Genomic DNA, 14,625 nt, shown 5'->3' on the forward strand with positions numbered 1-14,625 from the left:
AATATAAATAAAACATTGGCAAAGCTAACTAGGATGGACATGGCAAGCTGTGATGTTTTTGATCTGTTTTTTCCAAGATGGGCATAATGTTTTAAAAGTGTAAGGTAATAAATCAAATTCTGCCGTTAGTGTGGTATAAATATGTTTGCAAATACTTTTAAAAAAGAAGTTTTAAAAAGGCGTCGGAAAAACCATTCAGTTTGGAAGTAATGCGTTAACGCATTCAAACACAGGCATGCACAAATGTGCATACTTTTGGTGCTTGATATGCCTGTGTCCCCTTTTTCTTAAAAAAAACTTCCCAAGTTTGTTGTGCTTCAGGCTACACAAACATGGAACAAAAGGCCTGTGTGCATTTGTAGATGCCTAGGTTTGTAGACCGTAGCACATTAAAACCAGACCTATTGGCTTTGCCATCGGCGACTTTATTCTTTCATTTATTACATATTACAGCCGCAAACAGGCGAATTTAAACAAACATTCAGCAGAATCAGATCTCCAGCACCGGAAGCGAACCGGGAGAACTGTTTGGTTATTTCTCAGCAGCAGTACCTGTCTACAACAACAAAGTGCTTGTTATTAACAGACACCACTAACCCTCTACGCAGTCAGACACATTTCGCAGCCTTGACTTTGCCAGTGTTTACCACGAGCAATCGGGGACTGAAGGATATATTACGGCAGGTTTGTGTGCACATCTTTGTTATCAACAGCCCGGTGGTTGAAAGCGCTCGCAGCACAACACTGCGGGCGCACACAGAGGACCCTGTGGCTGCCCTACACAAACGTGTGCTGCGAGTAACTGCGGTTTTAAGTGATTTCTGTGCCGTGCATCGTTCAAAACGTGCACTCTGCAAAGGACAGTAGGATCTGTGGCGACGCACAAAGAGCTGGTGGCATAAGGATGCCTGCATCCTCGCTCGACACCTTTGAGTACCACTGTAAATGCAAACAGTGGCACGCCAGGAAGGAGCATTGAAAGCAGGCGTCCACATATGGCACCCACATGGGGATGGGAAGGGGCAGTTAGAGGAAGACAATAAAAAAAAATAGAGATATGAAGCTTTAGGCGATATTAATAAAGAAAGAGGGGATATAACAATCAGTGGAGGAAGAGGGGAGGTTTCAAGGTAAAGCCAAGATGCACCGTCTATTTTTTGCTCACTCAGTAAGGTCTAGGCGCATCCACTCTGCGTAATGGAGGGTCTTGTGAGGTGTTAAGCGACTTTTCTTCTCCCGCTAAGTGGTTCTACTGCTTCCTGTTGTCTCTTCACTCCCTTTGCTTGCCCATTCCCTAGCATATCTCCGGGCCAAGGCTGTGAGAAGGGCTTCGTGGCGCTTCACTCTGGAGCCAGTTCGCCCTCTCACGTGACAGATAACATTTGCTCCTTACCAGCAGAGTTTCTACACGGGTCCTCGCTAGGCTCTGGTGTTAGAGACCGGGTTTCTGATCAAAGCCATTTTGAAAAAGTTCCTCCACTCCAATGTCAACCATGTTCAGTTTTCTGGCCTCACGGCAGCCATGTTCCTGCTTCCTCAAGCAGGCGCTTCCTCTTGCTGCACTGCTACGGCATTTCTCCTTTCCCCAGTTTCATGTCCAAGGCACTCTGGTCCATTTCCCTTGTGGCTTCCGGTGGAGCAGTGTGGTATTTATGAATGTGGTGGTTATGCAGGATGTTGCAGGAGACTTTCCTCGAACCCTCTGTTGGCCACTTTATGAGGCGCCATTTGGAAGCCCTGTATTTCAGTGGTGTTCACTATTAATATGGAAGGCGGGAATAAGACTGGCAGTTTTTTGTTTTTTTAATGGACTCCAAAAATATGTAAGCCCTTGGGAGTTCAATGATTTCCCCAGTATTCCAGCATTTGAAAATGATAGGAACAAGAATTAAAAATAGCTCACCAGCTCTGCAGACCATCATGTGCTATCCGCAAAGGGCGCGTGCTCTTTTGTTGGTTGTGCCAATTTCAAACCCATGACTTGCCAGTACAAAACATACCAGTGGCAAAGGGATGATTTCCCATGCCAACATATCCAAGGCAGTATTATTTGCAAAATGATTGGCGATAAATTAGCAACCTCTGTCATGGCCAATGGCTTGTACACTATTAAAGTGCGCTCCAATCAAAGAGTACGTACAATTTATAAGAATGCAATCAGGTCTAATTTAGTCATTAAAAGGAACAGGACTACTTTCAAGATAAGACTAGATGAAACAAAGTACCCGAGGTAAAGAAATGATACGACTACTTACTCGATTGATATAGAGGTAGGTGCCTGTTGTGTTAAACCAGGATATCTGCGACAAGGTCAGCATCTTACCAACCGGGCCACATCACATGGCCTAAGACACTAATTTCTGTCAAAGCGGTGACTGAAACCATGAGGAGAGCCAGCTGGGTAAGTTATTCTACTCTGCCGTTCATGCATATTCCTGCCATTTAAAAACGTGGGAAATAATGACGTACATGTGACATACTTTAAACATACACAGTTCACAGTCCCCAGAAGACAGGGGAACAGGGATAGCAGGAGAACCTTATAGGTACAGTGAGACAAAGGAATAGGGGACCCTAGAAGAGATAAATTACAAGGCAGGTATTGCCCTGATCAAGACTTGCCTACTGTCACCTGCTTAAAGACATGGTTTAGTGTGTGATCTTAGGCAGGGGTTTTCATAACCCTTTCATTAGAAATAACGTGAACACTCAGCAATACAGTCAGCCTCGTTCAAACCATTCTCCCGCTCATACAAACTTCACTAAAGATTGGAAGGAAAGTACGGCTACACCTCATACAGCACAAGGAGACAGACTGACACAGCTGACCCCAAAGCACCTCAGCCTTCACCAGACTGGCCAGCAGTTCGCAATCACCTACTTCAAAAGCAATCAAAGGGAATCCCCAAGCATCCAACACAACAACTCTCATCAGTGGGCATGGCCAGTCCACACACAGCATAAAGGACTACCCTCCTTAGGCAAACCACAACTGCAAACACTTTTTTTTAAAGGTTTTATATAGCGCTGGCTAGACCCGGAGGTATCAGAGCGCTTTACATGAGCATCAGATCATAGTTACAGATTACATCGTTACAAAGGTTACACAGTTATTAGAGCATGGCAACATAGTTACTTGTACGGTCGAGATAAAACAATAAGCACAAATACGTAAGGGGAAAAGCAGGCAAGGGGAAGATTCAGGGGAGGGGTAATGAGGGGGGAAAGAGAAGAGGAGGGTGACTGACAGCATGGAAAGAGGAGGGGAAGGGTGACGGGGACACAAACCGGTAGACGAGTCAAAGCTAAGTCCAGTAAGCTGTGATCCCAGGGGAAGTGGTATCACTTCTCTATCTCTGTTGTGGGAGGTCCCCCTTACGCATTGGACTCTCTCAAAGGGGTCTCTGGGACTCCAAGGCCTACAAACTGGATCCTTCCCCAAAAAGGGGAGAGGGAGTGCTTTGGCAAGGGGTGCCATACCATACCTCAGCTGTGAGTGGCTCCCTTGGCGCAGTGGACTCTCTCAGCCGGTTTGCTGAGACTCCAGAGTATAAATATTTGATCTTTCCTATATGGATATAACGCATCGTGAACAAAATCGAACGTGTAGGGATAACCAATACAAAGAAACACAATTGAAGGAATAGGAAAACATTTCCCTGCTGGGGAAAGGAATCAAAGGTATATCGCATTGTCTGAGAAACACCACACAACACAGTTTCCACTGCCCAGCCAGTCAGGAACCAAGACCCAGATGGTGGGATGGAAAATAGAACTATGAAGAAAACATTTCGTTTTTCAGGAGAGGGAGTTGCAAAAACACAATTTACTCGTGAGAGTTTAAACAGTAATCTGGTGAAAAAAAGCTCCCTCGGGCACACGTTTCGCAATGAAAGATTGTTGTCCTCTGTATGGAGCTTTTAACGTACTGTAGAGGTCGGAATTATGCCAAGAAGAGGAAATGTATTTATGGAGTTTGGTTTCGCGCAGATCGGTCACCCTGTGGCCACTTCAGAGTGATTTGTTACACAACTGCAGCACTGCATTCGAGCACTCTTCTGGGCACAGTACATGGTGTCCTTTGAGGCTAGTCTGATTAAATACAAAAGTTTAGAGCATCCGGTTTAAAGTCCTGTCAGAAGTAAATATGATTAAATAACACCATAAGGTAAGTGACAGAAGGGAATGCCCAACGCCTTAGAAAAGGTCTTAAAGCATTGCACAATGTACTGGCACTCACATTTGGACAACACCACAAAGAATGCTATTACAGATCGCTTGGATGAAACTTGAACATACAGAATACCTCATGCAGTCAATAACCCAAAGCACAAACACTCACCAAATAGAGAGGCATATAGTGGACTTTAGTGTACTAGCAGGAGTCTGCATACGTGTATGCGGAAGTTAGTTCCCCAGCCTAACCAACTACTTCTAAAGAATTTTATAATAGTGCCATAACCTGTCTCTCTCTGCTTATGAACTATAGTAATCTGTGTCCGAGTCTTAACTACCTGTGTGCTCTGATTCGGTAATTCATGATTACTAATTAGCGAGTAGTAAGCCAGCACTGGCTATGACGCTGGCTAAAGGGAGAATATTATTTACAATAGCATGACGATGGCCACTCAGACGAGCTGTCTCTAGCTAAGATGCATATACTTCTGTGCTCAAAACTTAACATGCCATTCAGTCTTGCACTAGAGGCGTCTCCAACGAGTAGCTCGTGAGCAACTGGTAGCTCTCCAGCTACCTGCAAGGAGCTCTCCTGTGTGCAGCCCAGTCTAATAAAAGTTTGTGCTTTTTTGAATTAACAGGCTTATACCAAATTGAGAGTGTATATTGGGCAACAAAACTGTATTTAAAGATGATACTGGAGTGATAGACCATGTGGCAACTGAGATACTGTTTACAACTGTTATCTGGGTGCCAAAGACATTGCAGCTATGGCTGTTATACACTACACATGTAGAAACATTTGAGATTGACAAATCTTTATATTACATTCCTGCTGTTGGGAAACGTTGGGTCATTTTTTGTTCTCTTGTTATGCATATTCTGTTCCTAGACGTGTTTGGTTGGCTCCTATGTCTAGAAATCTGGGTACTAAAAGCAGCATGGTAGCCTTACGTATAATAAAAACTACTTCCTTAAATTGGATTACCATAGCGACCGCAAAGTTTTTGGGGTGGTCATGGGTAATTAGGCAGAGATTGCTAGTAGGGTAACTACTCTCTGCTTAGTTGAACAGAGATTGCTAGATCATCTACTCTCTGATCCCCACGCGGGGTGTCTAATCTGTTAATCTATTTTTATCATGCGAACTTTGCACTTTCTGTCAATATATATTTGTTAAATGAATTTTTAATTGTCTTTTAAAATGTATCGTGCTAAAGTCATATTCGAAACTGTAATTTAATTGTATTTTTATTATGTGTTTGTTTGTCTGCTTTTATGAGTAATACTCGAATAAAGCACTTTTGCATTGAAATTGAGAGTGTATATTGGGCAACAAAACTGTATTTAAAGTTGATACTGGAGTGATAGACCATGTGGCAACTGAGATACTGTTTACAACTGTTATCTGGGTGCCAAAGACATTGCAGCTATGGCTGTTATACACTACACATGTAGAAACATTTGAGATTGACAAATCTTTATATTACATTCCTGCTGGTAACCATGCTTGATGCAATGCACTGATAGTAATCTTGCATACATTGGTCACTGATGTAATCTTGTCTGATGTGGTCACTATTACAACACTAATATTAATAGGTCCTCTCCAGTTTCAACTAACAGAAGTAGCTCTCATTACAGAAAATGTTGGGGGCCCTGCTAGAGACACTCGGAATCTCAAGAATAAGGTTCGACTAAAAAGGTTTTGTTCTGCTTCTCAAAGGAACTGAGGCTTCTCCACCATACCTGCAAGCATCAGGGGTAGATTTTCTCACCTACAAGTGAGCTATACCTTACAGTGCAAGTTAAGTGAGGCAGACAGAAACCTGGAGAACCACGAGAAATGATTCTCAGTGGTCCACCAGTAACCAAGCAAACCTTCTCTTTCCATCCAAGGGCTACAGCACGAACCCAACGGCAAGGAATCATCCTCACTGGTCCACCAGTAATCAGGCAATCGTCTCTCCAGCCAAGAGCTTCGACACATACATAGCTGGGTGCCTGCCTAATGCAGTAACACCACCCCCCCCACCCCTCCCGGAAAAGTAATTGATCTCTCTCTGACACCCCGTCGGTGGTATAGTCCTATGCAGTAACCAGAAAGACATTTGTCTGGTCTTGCTAAGAGACTGGGGCTTATAGGTTCATACTTGTGCACTCCAACTCTAGCTCAGGTTGCAAAAACAATGTGGTGCCAAGAAAGATCACAGAACCCTGCCCATAGGAGGCGCAGCAAGCCTGGGCTCTTCAGCCTAGTTATTAGTTTAGGCTTGGGTCCCTGTTCCATCTTCTGGAGAGGTCCACTCACGCTGCCACTCTCCACAAATTAACTGAAAGTCTGGATAATTGCTGACGGAGCCAATGCTGGACTGAAGATTTTTCAAACGGACGGATATTTTTTGAATATGCGGAGCATGATTTAGCAGCTTGGAGAGTTAATAGTAAAGATGTTTCGAAAACCTTCCCTTATAATCTTCACTTCTGTCCCACTCAAAGGGGGAAAAGGATACATTTTTGCACTTTCTGAAAGCACCCCGTACAAAATGTAAAGTAGCACGAAATGTTTAGTGCATGAAAGGTGTGGCATTAGTGCAAGCTGCTCAGCTCAAGGAGTGTAATTAACTCCTGGTTGCAAAAGAATGAAGGTGCGCACCACCCAGGAAAGAAACTCATTACCACTTAGTTTATGTAGGACGTAGGGCTCAGGATCATATAAAACGCCAAACGCAAACCTACCCATAAGAATGGCAGAACTGATTACATGTACAGCCATCTCCGACTCTTTCAAATTACTCAACGGATAAGCAAAGCAACAGCTGGTCATCACACAACACCAAAATATTCCCAGCAGAACCTCCCTGCCAGACACTATGCCTATAAGCTAATGTGTCCTATATATCACTCCTCTTCACTTCAAGATATGCTCAGAAGCAGTGACACACTAACAAAAAAAACTCTGCTCACCATGTGCAGTACCAAAACAATTCCCAAACAGCCAATGCACACATTTCCACAACGTTCCAATCAAACACAACAGATAGAGCAGCATGCTACATGTCTTCCAAAGTCCCTCAGCAGCATTGGAACCCAACCGCAGTGTATGTATGTATGTGTGTATATATATATATATATATATATATATATATATATATATATATATATATATATATATATTCCTGCCCCTTTGCCGTGGTTAATTGTTACATACAACTTCTTGAGGGTAAATCAAAAGAAAAATAACCCCTCGTACTGGGACCCTAACAGTAGAGCAGGTAGATAAATATATAACTACACATAACCTCAAGAAGGAGTGCATGAAAAACAGACAAAACCCTAAAATTGTAATAACTCGTACAGTAGAAATAATAACTCCTGCATCCTGTGACTTTAATGCATTAATACTCATCATGAATATATTACTTTTGCATAGTGCAAACCTAGATGGCAAATGATGAAGAGCAGAGCCCTGAGCTACAATTTGTGATCATTTACAACTAGAGAGGTTGAAGCGAGGTAAAGTCCTAATTAAAAGGGCGGTAGTGTACTTTGAAGAGGTGAGTCTTCATTTATTTCTGAATTGCAGCATAAGCATTCTGAGATTAACTGGGATGTTGTACGGATCCTAGATGTGCAAATGAAGCCTGCTATCTGGTCTTTTGCATTTCTTTTTTTTTCCAGGATGGTCGTGCGCCCTGGCTTTTGGTCTGAAGCACATAGCTTGAGGGATGCTTTCTCAGCCAGGTCTTCAGGGATGCTACTTCTGGTGGCCTTATAGGGTGGTCTTGCATATGCGGAGTTGCAAGAGGAGTTCGTAGTTGTTCAAAGTTTGGGTAGGATGTGGTTGAACTTCTTCAGGCCTTTGATATGCAGCAGAATTTAGGATTGCTTTGAAGGGTGTCAGTGTGGAGTTGGGGAGAAGGCTGAGCAGAGGATAGCTCCCGAAAGGTGAGAGAACTAAGGCTTCAAATTTCGTTCGGGAATCTGTTTCGGGTAGGAAAGGTTGCACTGTTCCCAGGAGGGATATTTGGAACCACTCAGTCTTGGTTTTCCCACTATAGGACCCTGTATTAGACAATACGGGAATCAAGCATAATAGCTCATGCAGTACTGTTGGGCGAATACTCTTGGTCCTTAGAAGTGAGGGTCATTCCTGCCAGTTTTGGGTCAAATTAGCTAGTCAATGGCACCAGGTTACCGGTGTTAGCAGAAAGTTTGATCCTACTGCCTAGAAACGAGTTGCAACATATCTTTGACTGGTGTCATTGGTGAAGGTTATTTAATAATAGCGAAGAATACTAAGCGATGTGGGGTTAAGGGCATATTAAGCAACGATAATGTATTGAGAAGTACAATTATTAGGAAACACATCCCCTTCCAATAGAGGAGAAACCCCCGAGAGGTGACAGTGATACTGCGTGAACGTACTGCGCTTCCGAGTTAGACCACCAGAGAGCGCTACAGGCCTTCGCAAATTGCATGCATACCTTTGCCTTCTGCATCTCAGTCAGTGACGCTCTGTGAGGCGAATCGGGCCTTCCTGTACGATCGGTAGCGTATGCTGCTAGATTCGGGACTTTGCATAGGCCAAGTGGGTTTAAAGGAAGAGGCAGTCCTGGTCCGCTGCCGCCGGGATGGGTGTAAAGTCACAGTCCCGTCACGCGTTTTCAAGTCCAGTTACTACTAGATAACCATACGCACAAAAACAGTAAAATAATTGTTTTCTACAGAGAGCAGGCCACTCGGTGACTTTGCAGTACTGACCCTAGGCACAGGCGCAGCCCCCCCCCCCCCTCAGCACAGTGCAATTGTGCTGCCTCATCTCTGGTGAGGGATCGCCCGAGGTCACTACCAACCTTAGTTCACCTCCTGAAACTGCTGTTGCAACAGTTCCTGCGAGGCTGCCAAATCCAGTCACCGAGAGCCACAGGGCACACCCTGTCCAGAGCTTTCCAGAAGGGCTGCCAGCGATTGGTAGAGCTGGAGACCTGATGCGTGGTATCCGGGTACTGCCCCCAGAATGGATTTCTGGAAGGATAGGGGCGTGGGGATCGCCGCACGGGGCTGCTGACCGTTTAGAGAAGGGGGTGTGAGACTAGGCAAAGAAGGCAGTGCCTCTGGCAAGAACAAGTTGCTGAAAGTTCAAGAAGGGACCTCAAAAGTGACAGGCAGCATACATCTGGAAGCTGCTAAGAGGAATTTAGAAGCACCATGCACAAGGACTGTACGAGGAGTGCGGAGGAAATGTGGGAACTGCTAAGAGGGATAAAGTAAAGGGGCCATTTGAAAGAAAAGACGAAAACATGAAATTACAAACATGAGCTGCCGAGGGCAGCATAAATGAGGGAAAGCACTAATTAAGGGAGATGGAAAGGGACAAAGGACTTATGTTTAAAAAAAAAACTATAATTATGGAGGGAGGAAGGGGGTGAGGGGTCTGATGTCGCTTGTAAAACAGTGGAAAGGCGAGCGGCCTACGGATTAAAGGGTTAAGCTTGATGGGAAGGGAACAGAGTGCGTGAACTCTGCTGACGAGCACTTGGGAGCAGTTTATATAATTTCAACAAACTAATTAACCTTCTGTCTCTTTTAGGCTTTAGCACAACTACCAACTGTCCCCAAGTCACTAATCCCAGGAGGAGCTCAGTCGCTTTTCTTAACACGTCGAACACCCATTAGCTCCTCAACACTCTTCTATCTGCTATCTGAGCACTATTCTAGTTACCAGAAGCACCCGCCATCCCAGCTCTCCTGCAGTCCCTCGTCCATGCCCTTCCCCCACCCCTATTTCCAGTTGCCAATGACCCCCACCCCTCCACCCGCCCGGTCTCCTGGGAAGCGCTCACATTCCCCGACCCCCAGTCACTCCCAGCGCGGCGAATTCCCAGCCAGTCCGGAAGGCTTTGGCACACAGCCCAGAGCTGGCAAAACACAGCCTCCGACACAGGCCGCAGACTGAGGACTACTACAGTACACCAGGCATCAGGCCTACAGTGCGCATACACACGGAGGCTGGCAGGGCACGCAGCATTCATTATGCCTATAAAACACCCAACACAAATAGGATACGGACTAGACTCCGAATGTACCAATGCCAGAGCACACCCATGCTTGGGAATACAGCCCACTCTATATAAACCGGGCCCTGCATCACAGGGCCTACATACACCCAGCACAACCCGAGGCTACTACATTATACCCATTATACTTCTAGCGTAAGGAGCAAACCTTGCTGTAAACCGACACCAGGGCCCCAGTCTCCACAGCATTAACCTGTTGAAGCCGGCCACTGGGCCATAAACTCCCATCTTAGGCCCCTCGGACTGTTGTACTCGACGGGAGACTTCACATATTGTGGAGTAATTGGCTGCAGATTATTTCCATACAAACATTTCAAATAACCTCTAGAGGGCGGAAATCACTGTCCCAATGGGCAGGGAAGAGATCCTATAGAGTCCTATAGTTCGTGTTTTAATATTCTACAGTCCAAACAGGTTAACAGGAAGGCGGGGAGGGTTGTTGAGGAATCTGCAACTAGATGGAGTACAAAGAATAACAAAGAGTAACTGAAGGTAAGCAACTTGTTCTTCTGACAGACTTTTAGCCACAGATTCCTTACCCTTTTGAATAGATACCAAAGCAGTACCTCATAGGAGGTAGGATGTGAATCTGTTCAAACCAGAAAGTCTGGCAGAACATTGCAGGCAAACTGCCCTTCTCAGCAGACTAGGATTCTGGGGGCAGGAGGGAAAACTGGAATGGGGGGGATGGGTAAATTGGAGTGGGGTAGTTTGATTTGGGAGTAGATTGTTGGTGGACTGGGGCAGATTGAAGTGAAGTAGATTGGGGTAGGTTACAGTGGGGTAGATAGGAGTAGAAAATATAGAAATGCAGTAGATTGGGGTGGAGTGGGATATATTGGGGTAGAGCGGGGTAGAGTGGAGTCGGGTAGAGTGGGTGGATCATAGGGTATAATGAAATAGAGTAGGGGTTATTGAAGTGGGGGTTATAGGGGTGAAGGAGTAGATTGGCATGGAGTAGATAGGGGTAGATTGAATTGGGGTAAAGTGGAGCAGATGATAATGAAGTGAGCAGATTTGGTGGGGTAGTGTGGAGTGGGATATACCGAGGTAGACTGAGTGAAGTCAGGTAGCTTGGGGAAGAGTGGAGTGCAGCGGATTGGGGTAGATAGAAGCGTAGAAGTGGAGGAATAGATTGGAGAGGATTGATTAGGGTGGAGTGGGTACAGTGGGGTAGATTGGATTGGTATAGACTGAGTAGACTATGGTAGGGTAGACTGGTGTAAAGTGGGGTAGTATGGAGTGGAGCTGATAGAGTGGTGTGGGGTAGATAGTGATGGGGTAGAGTAGATGGAGTGAAATATCCTGGGGTAGATTGGAGTGGGGGCTGGATGGGGTAGATTAGAGTAGGGTAGCTTGGGGTGGAGTGGGGCAAGGTATTTTGGAGTGCAGTAGATTGGACAAGAGTGGGGTAGATTTGTGAGGCATGTGGCTGACTGGAGTAGATTAGAATGGATTGGGGTAGAGTGGAGGTGGATAGATTGGAGTTGAAAGTAGAGTGGAATGAGATAGGTTGGTGATGAAGGGAGTGTGGTAGAAAAGGTTGGAGTGGGACAAATTGGAGAGGCGTGGGATAAATTTGAGAGGAGTGTAGTGGGGTAGATTAGGCTGGAGTGGAGTGGAGTAGACTGGGCAGATTACAGTAGGGTAGATAGAAGAGGCTGATTGGAGTGGGGTAAATTGCAGTGGGGTGGGATGGAGTCGGGTAGACTGGTGTGGTTGGGTTAGATTGGAGTGGGGTAGATTGGAATGAAGTGGAGAGGGGCAGATTTTGGGGGAGTGGGGTATATTAGAGTGGAGAGGAGTTGGATAGATTGCAGTGGAGTGGGGTAAACTGGACTGGGGTGAGGTAAATTGAACTGGGGTAGAGTGTAGTGGCTTTGATTGGAGTAGGGTAGATTGGGGTGCATTGCAGTGGAGTGGAATAGAGTGGGTTGGGATAAGTGGTGTGATATGGCGTATTCTGTCTTGGGGTAAGTGGCATGGGTAAGAGTGGTGTGGAGTCGCGTGTCGATGAGCGTCGGAGAGGAGTTGAGTACAGCATTGAGTCGTTGAGTGGATGACTTAGCGTGTATGCATTGTGTAGTATAACACTGTACAGTTTTACTGCACACAAATGATAAATGTGTGCAAATATCACCTAGTGTATTGATGTGTTTATCGTATTCTAATATTTGTTTTCCCCCACATTGCAGAGTTACAAAAAAAGTGCTTCATTTGTTCCAATTCTGATATATTCTGAAACATCAGCACAGTTCATTTTTTTTTTTTTGGTGTACAAGATAAAAAAAAATCCAAAAGAAAAAAAAACAATCACCCTACACCTGCTCTCCTCTTTCATGGCTACTCAGTAGGAGTGTCACAAATGCGCTCACTTTGAAGTCCGAGAAAGAAAAGTAAACACCAAGCTCCCTAAAAAAAAAAAAAAAAAAAGCTTGACATTTGACCGCAGTCTTCAAAGGCCCAGCAATCGTGACAAGGAAAGAACAAGATTTAAAGGTTTGTTTACACAAAGCAAGTTTGAGGAAGAATACAGTAAACGAGGTTTAGGCAACAGAAGGGATAAACTCAAGCTGGATAACCTAAAGCAAATAAAGCCAGGGAAAAAAAAGTCTGAGAATTTGAGTTACAAAGTTAATGGTAAGCAACGGGTGGAATGCATTCCTAGGTCCGCTTTCTGAATGTCCCTTAGATGTCTTGGTAGGATTCAACCTAAAATGGGGACGTTTGAAAGTTTTGCAGCAGCAACAGAATAAGCCCAGTGTCTGTTGGTGGAGCTTAAAGATACATCTCGAATCTTCAGACAATGGTTAAGAACACAGAGCTTAATTCGGTGGGTACCCTCCAAAGTTATCAGCCAATAACGCGCAAGAGTTTAAATTGAACACATATACAACAGACAGAGCTTTAAAATGAGTTCTAGTATGAACAAGCAACCAGCAAAGAGAACTACGCGTGAGCGATATTGGTTTCGTTCCCGAAAGGAAGGTAGCCAGTCTTGCAGCTTAATTTTTACCATTAACAATAGTGGAGCCTTATCTGGAGCTCTAAAGGTAATTGCATAACCAGCGATGACTGAACCTGGCAACTGAAACAGAAATGTGATGATATGATCTGATAAACTGTAATGTTTTCCTTTGTTTTAAGGCGAAAAAAAAACACATGGTTGTAACCTTTCTCACCTGGTGTTCAGTCTAAGTTTTCAAACGAATACCCAGATTTTTAACACGTAGTAGTACCCTGTGGTTGCGGGGCCCTAAGCCAGGGGCCAAGAGGACACATCTGTTGAGTTAAGTATGTGCTACTATTTTCATACTAATCTTCAATAGGTTGGAGGACTTCCATCATCGAGAGATGGGAAGATTTGTAACCAAGGCCTTCAAGTAAATCTTGGTATTGGGGCAATGCAGATGCTGGTCCAATTCCAAGATTAGCTGGAGATCATCTGTACACATTCAGAAGCATATGGCAGCATGCATCCTTTAGCCAAACTTTTACATCTAACAGATTGAAAACAAGGGGTAATAAAATTGACACTTGTGGGACTTCAGGGCCTCATTTTTTTGGTGGTGCACATAGAAGGTGGGAGTGTCACCATCTGATCTATGCCAGCTAGGAAAAAGCATATCCGGTAAAGCACTGTGCCTGCAAATCCCCCTCCTCCCAACACACACATTTCTGCCAAGATCTTCATTAAGATGTTTTGTTCAAAGGTGCTGAGACCTGCAAAACATCTGTGCTGTGGCCTAGACAGAACACCCATATTGAAATCAATCAAGGAGATGGCTTCCTGCCTCAAACGTCTACATACAGATGTAGAAACTATTTTGTAAAGCAATCCCTTCATAAATGGAAGCAGAAAAAGGTAAAAAGTTTCTCAAACCCTCAGAAGGAGGGTTTCTTCGCAGTAGTTTTTACCGCGAACAGATATCCTAGTTACAGGACAGCCTGCTACCTCAGAAATCTATTACACAGAACAAGGTGGTGGTTGATTTCGGGACAGACATTTCATGATTTGTGCCAGACTAGTTCTTTGGGTGAGACAAAAGCGCTGCTCTCAGTTTCACACGAGTTATGACAGCCTACATGGGAGCTATGGCATAGTAAACAAGCATTCGCAACGCAATAGGTCTCGCATTGACCAGAGTTTGAGCTATTGACATTGCAAATAAAAATGCCTTTTATTTTTGTTTTCTTTTTAAAAACATAAATAAAAGGCATTGTTATTTACAATGTCAATAGCTCAGACTTGTGTCAATGCGAGACCTGTTGCATTACAAATGCTTGTTTTCATTGGAGTCTAAATAAGCGTCTTAATCTGTAGCTGCACATTTATTCTGACCTAATTTCAATTATTCCTGAGCATTTC

At 44.4% G+C, this 14,625-nt stretch overlaps 1 protein-coding gene across 4 annotated transcripts in view; it reads right to left on the reverse strand.

The window, feature by feature from the left end:
• The window catches only part of ZMIZ2 (zinc finger MIZ-type containing 2), a 369,395-nt gene that overhangs the window by 255,334 nt on the left and 99,436 nt on the right, over positions 1 to 14,625 (reverse strand). The window contains exon 1 of one of the 4 annotated variants that reach the window (XM_086943420.1): positions 1,394 to 1,415. The exons of the other annotated variants lie outside the window; for them this stretch is intronic. The gene's annotated coding sequence lies outside the window, so the exon portion shown is untranslated. Of the gene's footprint in view, positions 1 to 1,393; positions 1,416 to 14,625 lie in introns of those variants that run through there. 4 annotated transcript variants of the gene reach the window in all.

The sequence above is a fragment of the Lissotriton vulgaris genome, chromosome 11 (assembly GCF_964263255.1).
Source record: "Lissotriton vulgaris chromosome 11, aLisVul1.2, whole genome shotgun sequence".
In the NCBI taxonomy this organism is placed as follows: domain Eukaryota; kingdom Metazoa; phylum Chordata; class Amphibia; order Caudata; family Salamandridae; genus Lissotriton; species Lissotriton vulgaris.